Source organism: Amblyraja radiata, chromosome 8 (assembly GCF_010909765.2).
Source record: "Amblyraja radiata isolate CabotCenter1 chromosome 8, sAmbRad1.1.pri, whole genome shotgun sequence".
Lineage (NCBI taxonomy): Eukaryota > Metazoa > Chordata > Chondrichthyes > Rajiformes > Rajidae > Amblyraja > Amblyraja radiata.
Genome location: NC_045963.1, coordinates 35,405,973 through 35,424,003, shown reverse-complemented (window position 1 = coordinate 35,424,003; position 18,031 = coordinate 35,405,973). Strand labels below are relative to the sequence as shown.

General features: G+C 44.2%; 1 protein-coding gene across 2 annotated transcripts in view; it reads right to left on the bottom strand.

Annotated features, from left to right (window-relative positions):
* Window positions 1-18,031, bottom strand: part of thada (THADA armadillo repeat containing) — a 350,054-nt gene that overhangs the window by 80,698 nt on the left and 251,325 nt on the right. The gene's annotated exons all lie outside the window — the stretch shown is intronic.

Here is an 18,031-nt window from a genome sequence, read left to right as displayed (position 1 = left end):
TCTGCAAATTGTAAATTGAATTGAATTGAATACCTTTATTGTCATTCAGACCTTACGGTCTGAACAAAATTGTCCTTAGTGTGTAGGATAGTGCTAGTATGCGGGGTGATCTCTGGTCAGAATGGACTCGGTGGGCTGATGGGACAGTTTTCATGTTGTATCTCTAAACTAAACCAAACTGATGAACAAACTATTTATTTCTATGCAGGAATATTAAAAACAGCAAACCTGTTAGCTTGGAAAGATGGCTGGGTGGTATTCAGTGAGTGCAACTTTATTGAGATTTGTTTTTATGTGTGTATTTAAGTTTGCATCAGATTTTGGGCCCGAGGCATATTGAGCAACAATGATTGTCGTTCATCCACATGTTCTCAATGGAGAAGCAAGGCACAGCAGGTTTGATGAGCGAAGGAGGGCCTAAGTGCTGGAGTAACTCAGTGGGTCTGGCAGCACCTCATGGAGAACATGGGTAAGAGCCTGAAGAAAAGTCCCAAGCCAAATTCCACCTATCCATCCACGTTCTCCCGAGATGCTGCCTGACCTGCTGAGTTATTCCAGCACTTTGTGCCCTGCTCCCTAAGGGCCTTTGGAGTTAAAAAGTCAACACATTCAACACTGTCTCCATGGGCAACTGAGGCTTGTGCTAATAGGGTAAATCAGATTGAAGAATCCCAGTTGACACTCAGAGTTGAAATCGGAAAGTGTCAATTTAAATTATTAATCTGTTGCCAGATCATGGGGGCGAAAAATAAAGATTAGGTGTGAGGGTGATAAAAGAGACAAAAAATGTTTTAATTGTGAATATTTCTAACAAGAATTACAATCCGCAGAACACAGAATGATGGGGGAACTCAGTGGGATGGGCAGCATCTGGGGAGAGAATGGAGAGTCCAAAGTCCAAGTCCGGTCCGATCCAGGTAAGCCCCAGACTGCTACAGGCCCCCGACCCGCACCCATCTCCCCGCCCGACCGCCTCTGTGCTCTGAATGGGGGCACCTCCTGCAGCCGACCTTGACACTACATGTCTTTCAATGTAATTTGTTCTCTCTTTGTAGAAGGGTTAATTGTTTTGATAATCAAAGATTAAAATAGTGTAAATGCATTGTTTTTCAAGACATTCTGCACAGTTGGGCAGCACCGTGGGTGGCTCAGTAACGCAGCAGTAGAGTTGCTGCCTTACAGCACCAGACACCCGGGTTCAATCCTGACAAAGTCTATACGGAGGTTGTATGTTTTCCCTGTGACCGCGAGGGTTTTCTCCGGGTGCTCCGGTTTTCTCCCCCAATCCAAACACGCACAGTTATTCCAACTACAATGGACAAAAAAATGCGGAAATAAAGAACGGAAAGTAAAGCAGGCCAACAGGCTCAATGAGCCACTGCCATTTTGTAAGATCATGATTATGTTGTAGTTGGTCCTGTTTCCACCCGATCCATGCATCCATACAATCCAGACGTTTGTCAATCAGGCTCGAAGGGCCGAATGGCCTACTCCTGCACCTCTTTTCTATGTTTTCTATATCCTTTAATACACGTGACGATCAAGCATTTACTATCCTCGGAGGTCAGGAATTACAATGATTTACAACACTCTGTTCCAGGAATTTTTCTTCATAGTGGAAGAGAGTATAGTTCAGTTTAGCATAGATACAGCATAGAAACTGGCCCTTCGGCCCACCTAGTCCGCGCCGACCGGCGATCACCCTGTACACCAGCACCATCGTACACACCAGGCACAATTTCTACCAAAGCTAATTAACCTACAAACCCGTACGTGTTTGGAGTGTGGGAGGAAACCGGAGCACCCAGAGAAAACCCACGCGGTCACCAGGAGAACGTACAAACTCTGTACAGACAGCACCCGTAGTCGGGATCGAACCCGGGTCTCTGGCACTGGAAGACATTAACTCTACCGTTGTGCCACTGTGCCGCCCATGAGGTACTGAATAATTTCCTAACGATGTGTTCTCATTTTGACATTAATATGAGCTTACAGGTTAGAGTTTTATGAATGGAGCCGATTCAGATCGTAGAGAAAAATTCAAATTATATGATGCTAATTATGATCTCAAAATGCCGAAAGAAAGGGAGAAAAAGAGGATTATTCTTCCAAGTATATATTAAGTGAATTCTATCTGGAAAGTACATAATTAGGATAGGTTTTAACTTTGAATATGAAGTATGCTGCAACTGAACAGCGAGAAGAAGGGTTTCGGCCCGAAACGTTGCCTATTTCCTTCGCTCCATAGATGCTGCTGCACCCGCTGAGTTTCTCCAGCTTTTTTGTGTACCAGCGAGAATACAATCCTTGTCCAGATTTACACCTAATAAATTAACACAAAGGCAAGATGTAGGGTGTTGGAAGGAACTGCAGGTGCTGGTTTACACTGAAGATCGACACAAAATGCTGGAGCAACTCAGCAGGACAAGCAGCATCTCTGGTGAGAAGGAATGGGTGACTTTTCGGGTCGAGACCCTTCTTCAGATGTGGGGAACTGATATCACTTATGCACACTTAGGGGTGCGCTGGGAAATTCACATTTTGTCTCTAATCTTTTAACCATTACAACCTGCATTACCTTGGGAGGCAGGGTAGATAACCTCAGAAGATTTATTAAGTAAGATCCCTTACATCACTTATCAACGACACACAGAGTAGGAGACTCAATAGACTCCGGAGGAGTCATTACAGTGACCTGTGTAGGAAGGAACTGCAGATGCTGGTTTAAACCGAAGATAGACACAAAAAGCAGGGCAGGCAGCATCTCTGGAGAGAAGGAAAGGATGACGTTTTGGGTCGAGACCCTTCTTCAGACATTACAGTGACCTGTAATGGTCTCTAACCTTTAAATCTCAAGATAGAGCGCTGGAGTAACTCAGCGGGCCAGGCAGCATCTCTGTAAAAAAAGGATTTTCTCCAAAGATGCTGCCCGACCCGCTGAGTTACTCCAGCACTTTGTGTCTATCTACGGTATAGACCCGCATCTGCAGTTCCTTGCTACATTACCATCACATCGCACATGCTTTCACGGAAATTGGCTGGAGAATTAATTCATTTTCACAGTGAATCTCTCTAAATGTAATTGTGATTCATATTACAAAGATATTTGTAATCCACACAACATTCTCAGTTGAAGATTTCCATGTTATAGCAATGATGGATGTGCAATAATCCGTGCAACAAAGCTTTCAATTCTGCCTAAGTAACATGAGTTTAAAATTGGGAATCCTTATGTAAACACTCACTGAATCACCTAGCAACACACAGGTGCAGCAAACAAGAGTCTTTCATAGAGCATGATATAACTTAAGGCGGCTATGGTGGTTAGCTGTCCTGGTTTATTCTTCGAGTCAACAATGTGCTGTTCAACTGTTGATTCAGGCATTGCATGCATGGCTGCTGAACTGGAAAAGAAGGTGAACAAGAAAGACAAGATCACACAGAATAAACACTGATGTACAGAAAAATACAACAGACAAATGCAAATTGACTTGAGATTTCATAATGACAGAAATAGAAATGTGGAACAGAGCCATTGACAGGCAGACTGTGAGAAAACAAAGGAAAATGAAAAGATACCCATCAAAAAGTTGACAGTGAAAAGGCGAGTCACAGCAGGCGCCTGAGAACTGAGGAAAGAAAACAGTACGGAAAATAAACTGCAAAGAACACATTTTTTCCTTTTAATATTCAGATGTACAGTAGGTGCTGCTGGAAAGGTGAGCATTTATTGCCATTCCCCAATAACCCATGAGAAGGTGATAGTGTGCTCCCTTCTTGAATTGAGGCAGTCCTGCAGGTGCAGATACTCCCTGTAAGGCAGCAGGGGAGGGAATTCCATTATAAAGACACAATGATCATGAAAGGTCAACTATATAATTCCAAGTTAGGATGGTGCGTGACTCATTGCGGCACATGCTTTTGGTGGTGTTCACATGCGCCTGTTACTCTCAGCACTTTGTGTGTTTAGTAAACCAGCACCAAAGGTTTCAAAGGCCTTTTATTGTCACATGTAGCAATTAAGGTACAGTGATATGCGAATCACCATACAGCCATACGATAAAGTTAACATAAACATCCACCACAGCAGATTCCCCACATTCCTCACTGTGATGGAAGGCAAAAAAGTCCAAACTTTTCTTTATTCTCCCGCGGTCGGGGCTATCAATCCATCTGTCGGGGCGATCGAAGCTCCCGTGTCGGAGTGATCGAAGCTCCCGTGTCGGAGTGATCGAAGTTCCCGCGTGACCAGAGACCGCAGACTCCGTGATGTGAAGTCCGCAACCACCCATGGCTGGGGCTCCGCGGTCGATCCCTGGCAAAGGGATCGCGGGCTCCGCGATGTTAAAGTCCGGCAGGCTCCCCGCGGGGGGAAAAATTGATCTCCCGCAAAGGCTGCCAACTCCTCGATGTTAGGCTGCAGTGCGGACGGAGATACGACACGGAAAAAAATTGCATCTCCGTCGAGGTAAGAGATTAGAAAGAGTTTCCCCCAACTCCCCCACACATAAAACAAGATAAAGAACAATAAAACATACATTTAACACATATTAATAAAACACAAAGAAGGAAGGGACAGACAGACTGTTGGCGAGTCAGCCATTGCTGGCGCCACCAGACACTCTTTAACTGAAAAGGACACAAAATGCTGGAGTAACTCGGCAGGTCAGGCAGTATATCTGAAAAACATGAATAGGTGACGTTTTGGGTCAAGACCCAGCTTCACTTTCTTATTTCTCTCACCCTTGGTGGACAGGGTCACAAATTTGAGAATTTTGGGATCAAGAATTCATCCAAAGCCATGATAACTATTCCTAATTTGTCCTTGCCTATTGAAACACAGTAGATCCTGTCTCTAAGAATCCCTTATACGAACGTACCCACCATTGATGTCAGGCATATCACTTGTAGTTCCCTAGCTTTTCCTTGCTTCCGTTCTTAAATAACAATACAACTTTAACCAATGTTCAGTCTTCTGGAACTTCACCTGTAGCTAAAACGGATGTAAATATCTCTGCAACGGTCTCTGCAATTTCTTCCCTATCTTCCCACTACATCTGAAGATGCACTTGATCAGTCTCTGGGATTTATCCACCTTAATGTACTTTAAGCCCATCAATATCTCTTCTTTTGTATTTCATTCAGAACATCACAACTGATATCCTTAGCTTCCACTATCTTACGAGTCATAGAGAGTAATAGACTCATACAGCGCCCAACCTGCCCACACCGACTAAGATGTCCCATCTACACTCGTCCCATCTGCCTGTGTTTGGCCCATACCCCTCCAAACCTAACCTATCCATGTACCTGTTTAAACGTTGCCATAATACCTGCCTCAACTACAGCAACTTGTTCCATACACCCACCACCCTTTGTGTAAAAAAATGTTATCCTCAGGTTCCTATTAAATCTTTCCCCCCTCACCTTTAGGCTACGTCCTATGGTTCTCAATTCCCCTACTCTGGGTAAGAGACTCTGTGTGTTTATCCAATCTATTCCTCTCACAATGTTGTACACCTCTATAAGATCACCCCTCATCCTGCTGCGCTCCAAGTCATCGAGTCCTAGCCTACTCAACCTCTCCCTATATCTCAGGCCCTCGTGTCCTGGCAACATCCTTGTAAATCTTCTCTGTACTCTATCCAGCTTGACAACATCTTTCCTATAACATGGTGCCCAAAACTGAACACAATACTTGAAATGTGGCATCATCAGCATCTTGTCCACAGGATGAATCTCACCCATCTCCTGTATCTCCAGATGGCCATGCTGGGATCTATTCTCTCCCTACCTACCCTGTTACTCTTAATGTACCCGTAGAATCTCTTGAAATGCTCTTTTATTGTGCCTGCTAGATCCATCTCATGCCTTTCATGATGTTCTCCTGTGTTCCCTCTTGAGTGTACTCCCACACCTCTTGTACTCGTCGAGTGAATCGCTTGATCCTGACTGCCTAAACCTGACGTATGCCTCTTTACAATTTTCTGACTGGAATCACTATATCTTCTATATATTTGGGGGCTTTCACAGTGGTAGAGTTGCTGCCTTACAGCGTCAGAGAAATGGGTTTGATCCAGACTATGGGTGCTGTCTGTACGGAGTTGGTACATTCTCTCTGTAACCGTGCGGGTTTTCTCTGGGTGTTCCAGTTTCTTCCCACACTCCAAAGACGTACAGGTTTGTAGATTAATTGGCCTGGACTCAGTGGGCCAAAGGTCCTGTTTCCACACTGTATCTCTAAAGTCTAAAGTATATTTCTCGGCAACCAGGGTTCCTAAAACCTGCCAGCCTTGTCCTTCATCTTAACAGGATGAGCTGTTGTCCTTGACTTGTCTCTTGTCCTTTCCGGTTGCCTCTTTGACATGTTCTTGAAAGCTCTTGTAAATGTCTCAGTGAACGTCTCTCCAGGATTTATACAAGATATTTTCTTCATTGTTTCATCTGGGATCACAACTACTTAATCACTGATTCAAGGCGTCTGTATTTTCTCAGCCGTAGTCTTTTAAAAATGGTGCACTTGGCTTGTGGAGGCTTTTGGATAACCTTGAGTCCATTTATTTCAGTTGATCCATTGTATCTTTCAAATTATATATGTGGCTTTGGATCTTTGGAGCATAAGAATCGCAAATCATAATAGATTTAATTATCCTGTGGTCACCACCCCCCCAGGGGAGGAATTGTTTCAAATTTCCAACTGTCTGGGTCACTTACAAAATAATTAAGATCAGCCTTGATTCTTCAAGCAGTCATGCATGATATTTACTCCAACCATGAATCACATTATATTCAGTGAATTAAACTAAAATTATGATAACAATTTCTGACCCTGCAAATGTATTTTTAACTCTTCATACAACAACCTGCTCCAGGGGAAAATACCCAGGGAAGGATGGTGTTTCAATAACGTGGTAAAGAGAACAAACTCTCTTGAAAAAGGATAGGGCAGGGGGCAAGATGTGTTTGCTGGTGTAAAAACGACAACGACTAAAATTTAAGTGACAGAGGAAACAATAACCTTGGGATAATAGGGGACTGGGACAATAATTCCTGCAATGAAGTGGTTGCTTTATAGGGAATTAATGATTCTACAGTCACTGGAGTGTAAACGAATGAGGGGTGATCTTGATTGATTGAAAGATACAGCATGAAAACGAATCCCTCGGCCTACGAGTCCACACATCACCCGTTCACACTAGTTCTATGTCATCCCACTTTCGCATCCACTCCTTACACACTCAGTGCAATTTTACAGAGGCCAAATATCCTTAAAAAACCCGGACAGTCTGTGGGATGTGGGAGGCGACCGGAGGAAACCGATCCGGGCACAGGGGGGAAATGTGCAAACTCCACACAGACAGCGGCAAAAGTTAGGATTGAACTTGAGTCTCTGGCGCTGTGAGGCGGCAGCTCTACCAGCCACGCCACTGTGCCGACCTTACAAAACTAAACAACAGTGCCCTTCAGGGCAAGAACTAGAGGATGTTATCCTCGTGGGGAATATGGGGCCAGAAACAAAATTTCAGAGGAAGTTAATGAGAAACCTCTCTGAGTGGGCTGTGAATCTGTGGAATTCTCCGCTTGAGAAAGCACTGGAGGCTGAGTCACTGACAGTATTGATGCCGAAGATAGACAGATATATTAGGTGCATAGGATAGACAGGCAGGAGAGTAAAATAATCATTCAGCAGTTGAATGTTTGGTTGGATTTACAGATGCTTTAAAATCCCTTGCAACCCAATGGCATGAACATCAAATTCTCCACTTTTAGATAACCTCTAACAACCCCCTCCTTTCCGCATCCCCTTTCTCCCCCATACACCCCACTTTCACCCCCCCCCCTACTGTTAGGACCTGGACTTACACTCATTTCTCCCCTCCTCCTCCCATCTCCTCTACATTCCTTCCTCTGGCTTCACAATTCGCATCTCCGTGGCCTTTGGTCCAACCATCTGTCTATCAGAAACCCCCCTTGCCTGTGTCCACCTGCCAGGCTTTGTCCTGCCTCTCCTAGCTTTCTCTCCCTCACCCCACCCACACAATCGTTCTGGAGAAGGGTCCTAACCCAAAACGTCACCTCTAATCATAATCATACTTTATTAGCCAAGTATGTTTTGCAATATACGAGGAATTTCATTTACCAATAAAAAGCAACAAAACACACAAAATACATTTTAACATAAACATCCACCACAGTGACTCACTGTGATGGAAGGCGAAAAAAAAGTTCAATCTCTTCCCTTCTTTGTTCTCGGAGGCCTCGAGCCTTTCGTTGACGGGACGATCTTGGCTCCCATAGTCAGCGGTCAGGCCCTCCGCGTCGGGGCAATCAAGCTCCTGTATCGGGGGGATCCCACCTCCCCCGCGCTGGATGATCGGACTCCGGGTCGGGGCTAATCGAACCGTCTGCAACTTTGGAGCTTCCCGACATCAGTCTCTACCCGAGCTCCTTGATGGTGAAATCCACAGGTTGCGGTTGCAAGGGATCGCAGGCTCTGATGGATTAGTCCACGGCCCCGCGGTGGGGATCAAAGTCAGTCTCGAGCAAGGCCGCCAGCTCCATGATGTTAGGCCACAGAGCTACCGGAGATACGATCCGGAAAACAATCGCATCTCCAGCAAGGTAAGAGATTGAGAGAAAAGTTTCCCCGACACCCTCCTCCACCCCCCACGTAAAACAAACCAGAGAAAATTAACAAAAACTTTTAAAAATACATTAAAAATAACAAAAAAGATGAAAAGACAGGTAAACCGTTGGCGAGGCTGCCATAGTTGACGGTGTCACCCGTGTACTCCAGAGATGCTGCCTGACCTGCTGAGTTACTCCAGCACTGTGTGTCCTTTCCTTTAAAATCTGCCAATGTTTTTCTATCATTGTGCTTTTGCTGTGATCAATATCCAAGTTAGGTCTATTAGGAGTAGACTAGAAGTTAAGCCACCATCTCCTCATCCCCAAACTAAAACATACAAGCATATTTCTCACTGGCTAGAAAGCGGGAGCTGAAAAGCCAGTTTAATTTTTTACTTCCCAGGCTATTTCATGTGGACCCAAACTATAACAACCCTACTGCCATCATGGCTGCCATTGTGTACTCCATTTAGTTTAGAGGTACAGCACTGATCATCGAATCACACTGGTTCTGTGTTATCCCACTCTCACATCCACTCCCTACACACTAGGGACAATTTTACAGAGTACATTTAGCCTACAAAACCTGCACGTCTATGTGATGTGGGAGAAAACTGGAGAGGATATAGGTTTAAGGTGAGAGGGGAAAGATTTAATAGGAACCTGATTGGCAACTTTTTTTATACATAGGGTGGAGGTAGTTGAGGCAGGTACTATTGCTACGTTTAAAAATACATTTGGACAGGCACACAGATAGGATAGGTTTAGAAGTATATGGGCCAAACGCAGGCAGGTGGGACATGTTGGTCAGCATGGCAAATTGGGCCGAAGGGCCTGTTTCCATTCTGTGTGACTCTATAACCCAGAGGAAACCCACCTGAACACAGGGAGAATGTGCAAACTCCAAACAGAGGAGTTAAAAACCCAGGGTCAAGATCGAAGCCAGCTCTACCACTGTGCCACCCTCTGTTTTGTAGATCCGGGGAGTTTTGTCAACTACTCCAATCCCAGGGCGTTGGAATTCCAATTATTGCAGCCTGGGCCCCAAGTCAAAGATGAGAAATTGTCACACGTCTGTTTATATAAAAACTAATATTTCAACTGTCACAATCACAGGAAGAAAAATAAACCTTTGACCCCTGTGATTTTTTTTTAAAAGCCTAGGCTGGGAGGGATGGTTAATTTTAGTGGATTAGTGCAACAGGAAAAGCAAACAGAGGGGACAGTGATAAAGATAGATTGTCAAATAAATGAATATAAGTAATGAATAATAGACTGCAGGTCGCCTCCCTCACATGTTTTGCAGACATACCCACAATCTATCAGGCTTTACATGGCAACCACTGCCTGCAGGAGAGAAGGAATTATAACTGCATCTACGTGATTTTAAAGATTAAAATATTTAAGTTTTCCTACACCACATTGTTATAAAAATAAATTTAAAATGTGGGCAATTAGGGTAAAATGTTTCAGTGACCTGGGTCCATTAGTACAGTTTGTATCCAATAGAACAGCTGCATTAACAAAATTCCTCTCCGTTAGCCAAACAAGCAATGCATGAGGTCTCTTGATGGCTTTCCACCCATTCAGTTGCAAGCATACGGTATGTATTCACACTGCTCTATATAAAACACTCGGTGAAGGAAGAGCTACACTTGCCTTTGTCATCAAAACCTGGCAACTGCTCAATTTTAAATTGAGTCGTTCAACTTGATCCTCACTGACTGCTTTTAGAATAGGCAACCGCAGATAAGCAAATCCACTGCTCAAGCTAAAGAGCTCATGTACAGGAAGAAGGACTTAGAGTGAAAGATTGCTAAAAAAAAGGATTTTCCTGAGTCAGTCTTAATTGCACAATACATTTTTTCTTAATCCTGAGACTGATTGAACTTGGTTTTAATACTGCTACCAGATTTAGTAATTATGTTTTTCTTGGTTCAAATAAAACTTGAGACTTTCTGCATCAATTCTTTAAATGTTCACCAAGCATTTCTTTAGTGATTAAATGAACTCATTGTACCTGGTTCATGGACTTGCTTTATCTCGCTGATTTCATCAGTAGAGCATAAACTCTCTTGAAGCTTAAACGCCTACTGTAAATGATCTAGAATGGCAAAACCAGCCTTAAGGGCAAAACAAATATTAATTAAACCAAAGAAAAAAAGTGCTAAAGAATTCCTTGTGATTTTATGACAGGCATAGTACCCAGTTACAATGATTCCAATTGAAAAAAGACCAGTTCTAATACCATGCAATTTAACCATAATAAATAAGTACAGCAGTTTGAAATGATTGCATCTCCAGACCACTGCAAGAAAATGACAACTGTGTCATTATCTATCTATCTATCTATCTATCTATCTATCTATCTATCTATCTATCTATCTATCTATCTATCTATCTATCTATCTATCTATCTATCTATCTATCTATCTATCTCTAAAACTCTGATCTTGTGCTCTTCCTGTTTGCGTGGTTTTTTTATTTACACAAAAACAGTACACGATAGCGCTAGGATTTATCGCCACCATACTCACCATTCTCCTGTGCTGCAAGTGCAACATGTTTCGTTCCGATCTATGGTATATTTTAAAAGTTATTAAGGTTTAAAAATCTTAAAAACCTTGCCTGCGCCGATTGGTCTCTTCTCCTGTCAGTCAGCGCCCATGCAGATTGGTCTACTCTCCTGTCATTCAACGCTACGGCCGGGATGGCGACGCCCCTTCCTGCACCGTGGCCTCTCCCGCCTCACTCACAAACTCCTCTCTTGACCTGAACTACACCGAAACGGTACACGATAGTGCGCCAATTTTTGCTCCACCTTACTCACAATTGTCCTGTGGTGTGGTGTATCAAGTTTCATTCAGACTGATGTTATCTTTTAAAAATCATTCACATTTTTAAATTTACTAAACCCCAATTTGAGAAAAAAATATTTCCTCTGCACTGGCACTTACAGCTATGACATCACAATGGGATTGTAGTCCTGCTCACTACGATGTTGCTATCCCAGGACACTGAGTCCTGCCAGCCCAAGCAAGTGCAATTGCATTTTTAAAAAGTTTAAAATGAGAGAGGGTGAATAAGGGGAAACGAGCAGCCCCTGCGCAATTGGGTGCGCAGTGGTGGAATATTGCGTTGGAGTAATGGGTTACATTAGGGGAACGGGTGAGTGGTGGAATATTGCGTTGGGGAACGGGTTGCATTGGGGGACCAGGCCTCCCGTGTGACAGGGACCCAATGGGTCCCACTTGGACAGGGACCCAATGGGTCCCACTAGAACTCATCTTATCTGTGTGTGTGCATGCATGCGATTCATGTCCTGAATTACACATATAGATCAATCATTTATGCTGCCACTTTATTTACGCTTTTGGTTCTGTACTTCACAATGCTGAACAGATATAGTGCCCTCCATAATGTTTGGGACAAAGACCCATCAATTATTTATTTGCCTCTGTACTCCACAATTTGAGATTTGTAATAGAAAAATCACATGTGGTTAAAGTGCACATTGTTAGATTGTATTAGAGGCCATTTTTATACATTTTGGTTTCACCATGTAGAAATTACAGCAGTGTTTATACATAGTCCCCCCATTTCAGGCACCATGCTCGTACATCTTCTCCTCACTCTTTCCAGCTTCCTATATTTACCATCCTTGCAGGTTAAGTAGCCTGTGAACATCCACCTCCATTAACATGGTGATGAGCTGTATAGCTGGTGTCTCTTGGCACCAGTGGCATGCTGCCAGTCCTGCCCTAGATTGCTGTCTTTGTGGAGTTTGCATGTTCTCCCTCTGACGGCCTGGGTTTTTTTTTCCAGTTGCTCCAGTTTCTTCCCACATCTCAGGGACATGTGGGCTTGTAGGTTAATTGCCCACTGTAAATTTCCCTTGACGTACAGTGCCCTACATAATGTTTGGGACAATGACCCATCATTTATTTATTTGCCTCTGTATTCCATAATTTGAGATTTGTAATAGAAAAAAATCACATGTGGTTAAAGTGCACATTGTCAGATTTTATTAGAGGCCATTTTTATACATTTTGGTTTCACCATGTAGAAATTACAGCAGTGTTTATACATAGTCCCCCCATTTCAGGCACCATAATATTTGGGACACATGGCTTCCCAGGCGTTTGTAATTGCTCAGGTGTGTTTAAATGCCTCCTTGATGCAGGTATAAGAGAGCTCTCAGCACCTAGTCTTTCCTCCAGTCTTTTCATCACCTTAGGAAACTTCTATTGCTGTTTATCAACATGAGAATCAAAGTTGTGCCAATGAAAGTCAAAGAAGCCATTATGAGACTGAGAAACAAGAATAAAACTGTTAGAGACATTAGCCAAACCATAGGCTTACCAAAATCAACTGTTTGGAATATCATTAAGAAGAGAGCAGCGGTGAGCTTACTAATCGCAAAGGGACTGGCAGGCCAAGGAAGACCTCCACAGCTGATGACAGAAGAATTCTCTCTATAATAAAGAAAAATCCCTAAACACCTGTCCTACAGAGCAGAAACACTCTTCAGGAGTCCGGCGTGGACATGTCAATGACCACTGTCCGCAGAAGACGTCATGAATAGGAATACAGAGGCTACACTGCAAGATGTAAACTATTGGTTAGCTGCAAAAATAGGATGGCCATGTTACAGTTTGCCAAGAAGTACTTAAAAGAGCAACAACAGTTCTGGAAAAAGGTCTTGTGGACAGATGAGACAAAGATTAACTTATATCAGAGAGATGGCAAGAGCAAAGTATGGAGGAGATAAGGAACTGCCCAAGATCCAAAGCATACCACCTCATCTGTGCAACACGGTGGTGGGGGTGTTATGGCCTGGGCATGTACGGCTGCTGAACGTACTGGCTCACTTACCGTCATAGATGAAACAACTGCTGATGATAGTAGCATAATGAATTCTGAAGTGTATAGACACATCCTATTCAAATTCAAACAAATGCTTCAAAACTCATTGGCCAGCGGTCATTCTACAGCAAGCCAATGATCCCAAGCATACTGCTAAAGCAACAAAGAAGTTTTTCAAAGCTAAAAAAATGGTCAATTCTTGAGTGGCTAAGTCAATCACCCGATCTGAACCCAATTGAGCATGCCTTTTATATGCTGAAGAGAAAACTGAAGGGGACTAGCCCCCAAATTAAGCATAAGCTAAAGATGGCTGCAATACAGGCCTGGCAGAGAAGACTGCCAGCTAGTGGTGATGTCCATGAATCTCAGACTTCGTCATTGCATGCAAAGGATATGTAACAAAATATTAAACATTACTACTTTCATTTACATGACATTGTTGTGTCCCAAAAAGGCAGCAACTCTACCACTAAGCTACCATGCCGCCCACTGACATGTGGGTTTGTAGATTAGTTGGCTACTGTAAATTGCCCCTAGTGTATAGGGGAATGGATGCGAAAGTGGGATAACATGGAACCAATGTGAATGGGTGATCAATGGTTGGCATGGACTCGGTGGGCCGAAGGGCCTGTTTCCATGCTGGATCTCTAAACTAAACTCAGTTAAGGATAACTGGACAGATCTGAGAATATGGAAAAAAAGCAGAAAGCAAGGATAAAAAAAGGTATGATATTATCAAAATGCAACTTAAAGCAAAATTGAATAGTTCTAATCCTTCAATGAAATGATGGCACTGCAGCCAAAAACAGTACTCTGAGAATTTGTTGGAGATGAATCAGACCAAAAGCCGATTGATGTTATTACAAGGAGACAAGGTCAGTAATTTTATAAACAAAACATCAGAGCAATAGTTTAAAGAAAAGGACATTGTGAAAATCTTTGGTACAAGGAAGGGCAAAATAAGGAACTTTCAAAGCAAAAAAAAAAAAATTTGGCTTGATATGACCGGCTCCATTTGGTCACTGATAAACTATCTGAAGTAAAACAGATGGCATCAAGGCAAACACAACATTAAAGCAACTGCTGTACTACTTTGTTGATACTACGATGATTTTTAAGCGTGCATTGCCCTCCAATTCTTGATCATAATAATTACACAAAAAAATTCATTTATAGAGTCCCTCTAATTTACTGGGAGCAAACAGAAATCCCAGTGCATCAATGATATGAAAATGTATCTCAATATCATGGAGGAAATATTAGGAGGAAAGGTTTATTGATGGAATTATGCAGCTTGGGATCTGGGAGATTAATGGCAAAAAAACCAGTGATATGACAAGGGAGAAGTATTCAAGATGTTTGAGTGGGAGTGTTTTGGAGAAGAAAATTTGCAGCAATGAAAGCTACTTTAGCTTGTAGGGAAAAGATCATGTGGGGTCTTAAAGCAATGATTAGAATTTTAAAGATAGATGCAGGCAATTGGGATCCACGACAGAGGAGTAAGAGGATTCAGATCAGATTCAACTTTATTGTCATTGTGCAGTGTACAGTACAGAGACAACGAAATGCAGTTTGCATCTCCCTAGAAGAGCGACATAAATATGAGCAATAAAGAAATCTATTTACGTGCATACAGTCATAGTATTTTTTTCCTGGTGGGAGGAGTGTCCGGGGGGGGGTGATTGGCAATCACCGAGGTACAGTGTTGAGTAGTGTAACAGCCGCAGGGAAGAAGCTGTTCCTGGACCTGCTGGTCCGGCAACGGAGAAACCTGTAGCACCTCCCGGATGGTAGGAGGGTAAACAGTCTGTGGTTGGGGTGAGAGCAGTCCTTGGCGATGCTGAGCCCCCTTCGCAGACAACGCTTGCTTTGGACAGACTCAATGGAGGGGAGTGAGGAACCAGTGATGCGTTGGGCAATTTTCACCACCCTCTGCAGTGCTTTCCGGTCGGAGACAGAGCAGTTGCCATACCATACTGTGATACAGTTGGTAAGGATGCTCTCGATGGTGCAGCGGTAGAAGTTCACCAGGATCTGAGAAGACAGATGGACCTTCTTTAGTCTCCTCAGGAAGAAGAGACGCTGGTGAGCCTTCTTGACCAGATTTGAGGTATTGTGGGTCCAAGAGAGGTCATCGGAGATGTTGACCCCCTGAAGCTGGAAACACGTTCCACCTCCGTCCCGTTGATGTGGATGGGGGTGTGCGTGCCGCCCCTAGACTTCCTGAAGTCTACAATGAGCTCCTTGGTCTTCTTGGACTTAAGGGCCAGGTTGTTGTCAGCACACCATGCCGCTAAGAGCTGGACCTCCTCCCTATAGGCCGACTCATCGTTGTTGCTGATGAGGCCAATCACCGTTGTATCATCTGCATACTTGATGATGGTGTTAGTACCATGTACAGGTGTGCAGTCATAGGTGAAGAGGGAGTAGAGGAGGGGGATCAGCACACAGCCCTGTGGAACGCCGGTGTTCAGGGTGAGGGTTGAAGAGGGGTGCTTGTCTAACCTAACAGACTGGGGTCTGTTGGTTAGAAAGTCCAGTATCCAGTTGCAGAGGGAGGGGTCGATGCCCAGGTCACCGAGTTTGGTGATCAGTTTAGAGGGTATGATGGTGTTGAATGCTGAGCTGTAATCGATGAACAGCATTCTTACGTAAGTGTCTCTGTTGTCGAGGTGGGAGAGGGCGGAGTGAAGTGCCGTTGAGATGGCATCCTCCGTACTCCTGTTCTTGCGGTAGGCAAACTGATAGGGATCCAATGTGGGGGGTAGGCAGCCTTTGAGGTGTGCCAGGACCAGCCTCTCGAAGCACTTGGTGATGATGGGAGTAAGTGCAACTGGGCGGAAGTCGTTGAGGCTTGCCGCAGTGGAGTGTTTTGGCACCGGCACGATGGAGGTGGTTTTAAGGCACGTCGGCACAACTGCTTCGGCAAGTGACAGGTTGAAGATGTCAGTCCAGACGTCTGTCAGCTGCGCAGCACAGGCCCTGAGGACGCGCCCAGGGATGCCGTCAGGGCCAGCAGCCTTACGTGCATTAGTCCTACTCAGTGCCACGTACACGTCGTAGGGGGTGAGTGTGAGGGGCTGGTGATCGGCAGGGAGCTAGATTGTCCCTGTCAAAGTGGCCATAGAAGTGGTTAAGCTCCTCAAGGAAGGAGGCGTTGCTGGATGTGGGGGTGGTGTTGGAGGGTCTATAGTCCGTGATGGCCTGGATGCCTTGCCACATGCGTCGGAGTTGTTGTTGAAGTGCTCCTCAATCCTGAGCTTATGGCAGTGCTTGGCCTTCTTGATGCCCCTCTTCAGGTTAGCCCTGGATGAACTGTAGGCTCGGGCATCGCCTGACCTGAAAGAGGTGTCCCGTGCTTTCAGCATTAGCCTGACCTCGCTGTTCATCCATGGCTTCTGATTCGGGAATATGGTCACCCGTTTGAGGGAGGTGACACTATTGATGGTGGAGTTTATAAAGTCCAGAACAGAGGATGTGTAGGAATCAATGTCCGTGTGGGAGTCAAGGGTGGCCTGGGCTGCAAACGCCTTCCAGTCAGTGTTTCCAAAACACTGCTGAAGTGTGGAGTCCGCCTCCTCTGACCAGACTTTAACTGTCCTCACGGTGGGTTTAACCCGTCTGATGAGTGGGGAGTACTTTGGGAGCAGGAACAATGAGAGCTGATCAGACTGACCAAGGTGGGGGAGGGGGACGGCTTTGTATGCTTCAGCCATGTTAGTGTAAACTTTGTAGAGGAGGAATAATGAGCATGCGACTGTGCTGAAGGCAGCATAGTTTTGCATGAGCCAAATTGTGGGCAAAAGTGGTCGTTAACTAGGACCCAAAAGCAAAAATTGCTACATGCCTTGGATATTCTCATCACTTGAGCTTTGTACAAGTAATAGTTAGTAGAAGTCTACTGTAACTCCAGCTTCATGCAAAACTGCCACCATCTTGTATTGCCTGGGTGTTTTGTAAAATTCATGTTGCATTTTTCTTTTGAAAGGGAAACAACAGACCCACAAACAAAATACAAGCTTTTTACTATACTTCAGTACATGTGATTATGAACTAAACTAAATAGTTGTCTCATTAAATAAAATCTCCCCCTCTCTGGCAGGACACTTGTGCCATGCTTCTTCACAATTAGTTTAGTTTAATTTAGTTTAGTTTAGAGATACAATGTGGAAACACGCCTTTTGGCCACTCCGAGTCCACTCTGAGCAGCGATCACCCATTCACTGGTTCCATCCAACATTAGGAACAGTTTTTTACAGACATCAATTAACCTACAAACTTGCGGATCTTTGGGTTGTGGGAGGAAACCGGAGCACCCGGAGTAAATCCCTGCAATCACAGGGAAAATGTACAGACAGCCCCATAGTCAGGATCAAACCCAGGGCTCTGGAGCTGTAAGGCAGCAAGTCTACCGCTGCACTACGGTGTTATTAAGCTTGAAATGGTTCAACATGAGATGCAGTCAGTATCATGGCTCAAGTCAGCTCACTCAGTACTTCTTTCTGCTAAACCAGAACAGCAATGCACTGTGTGGCCC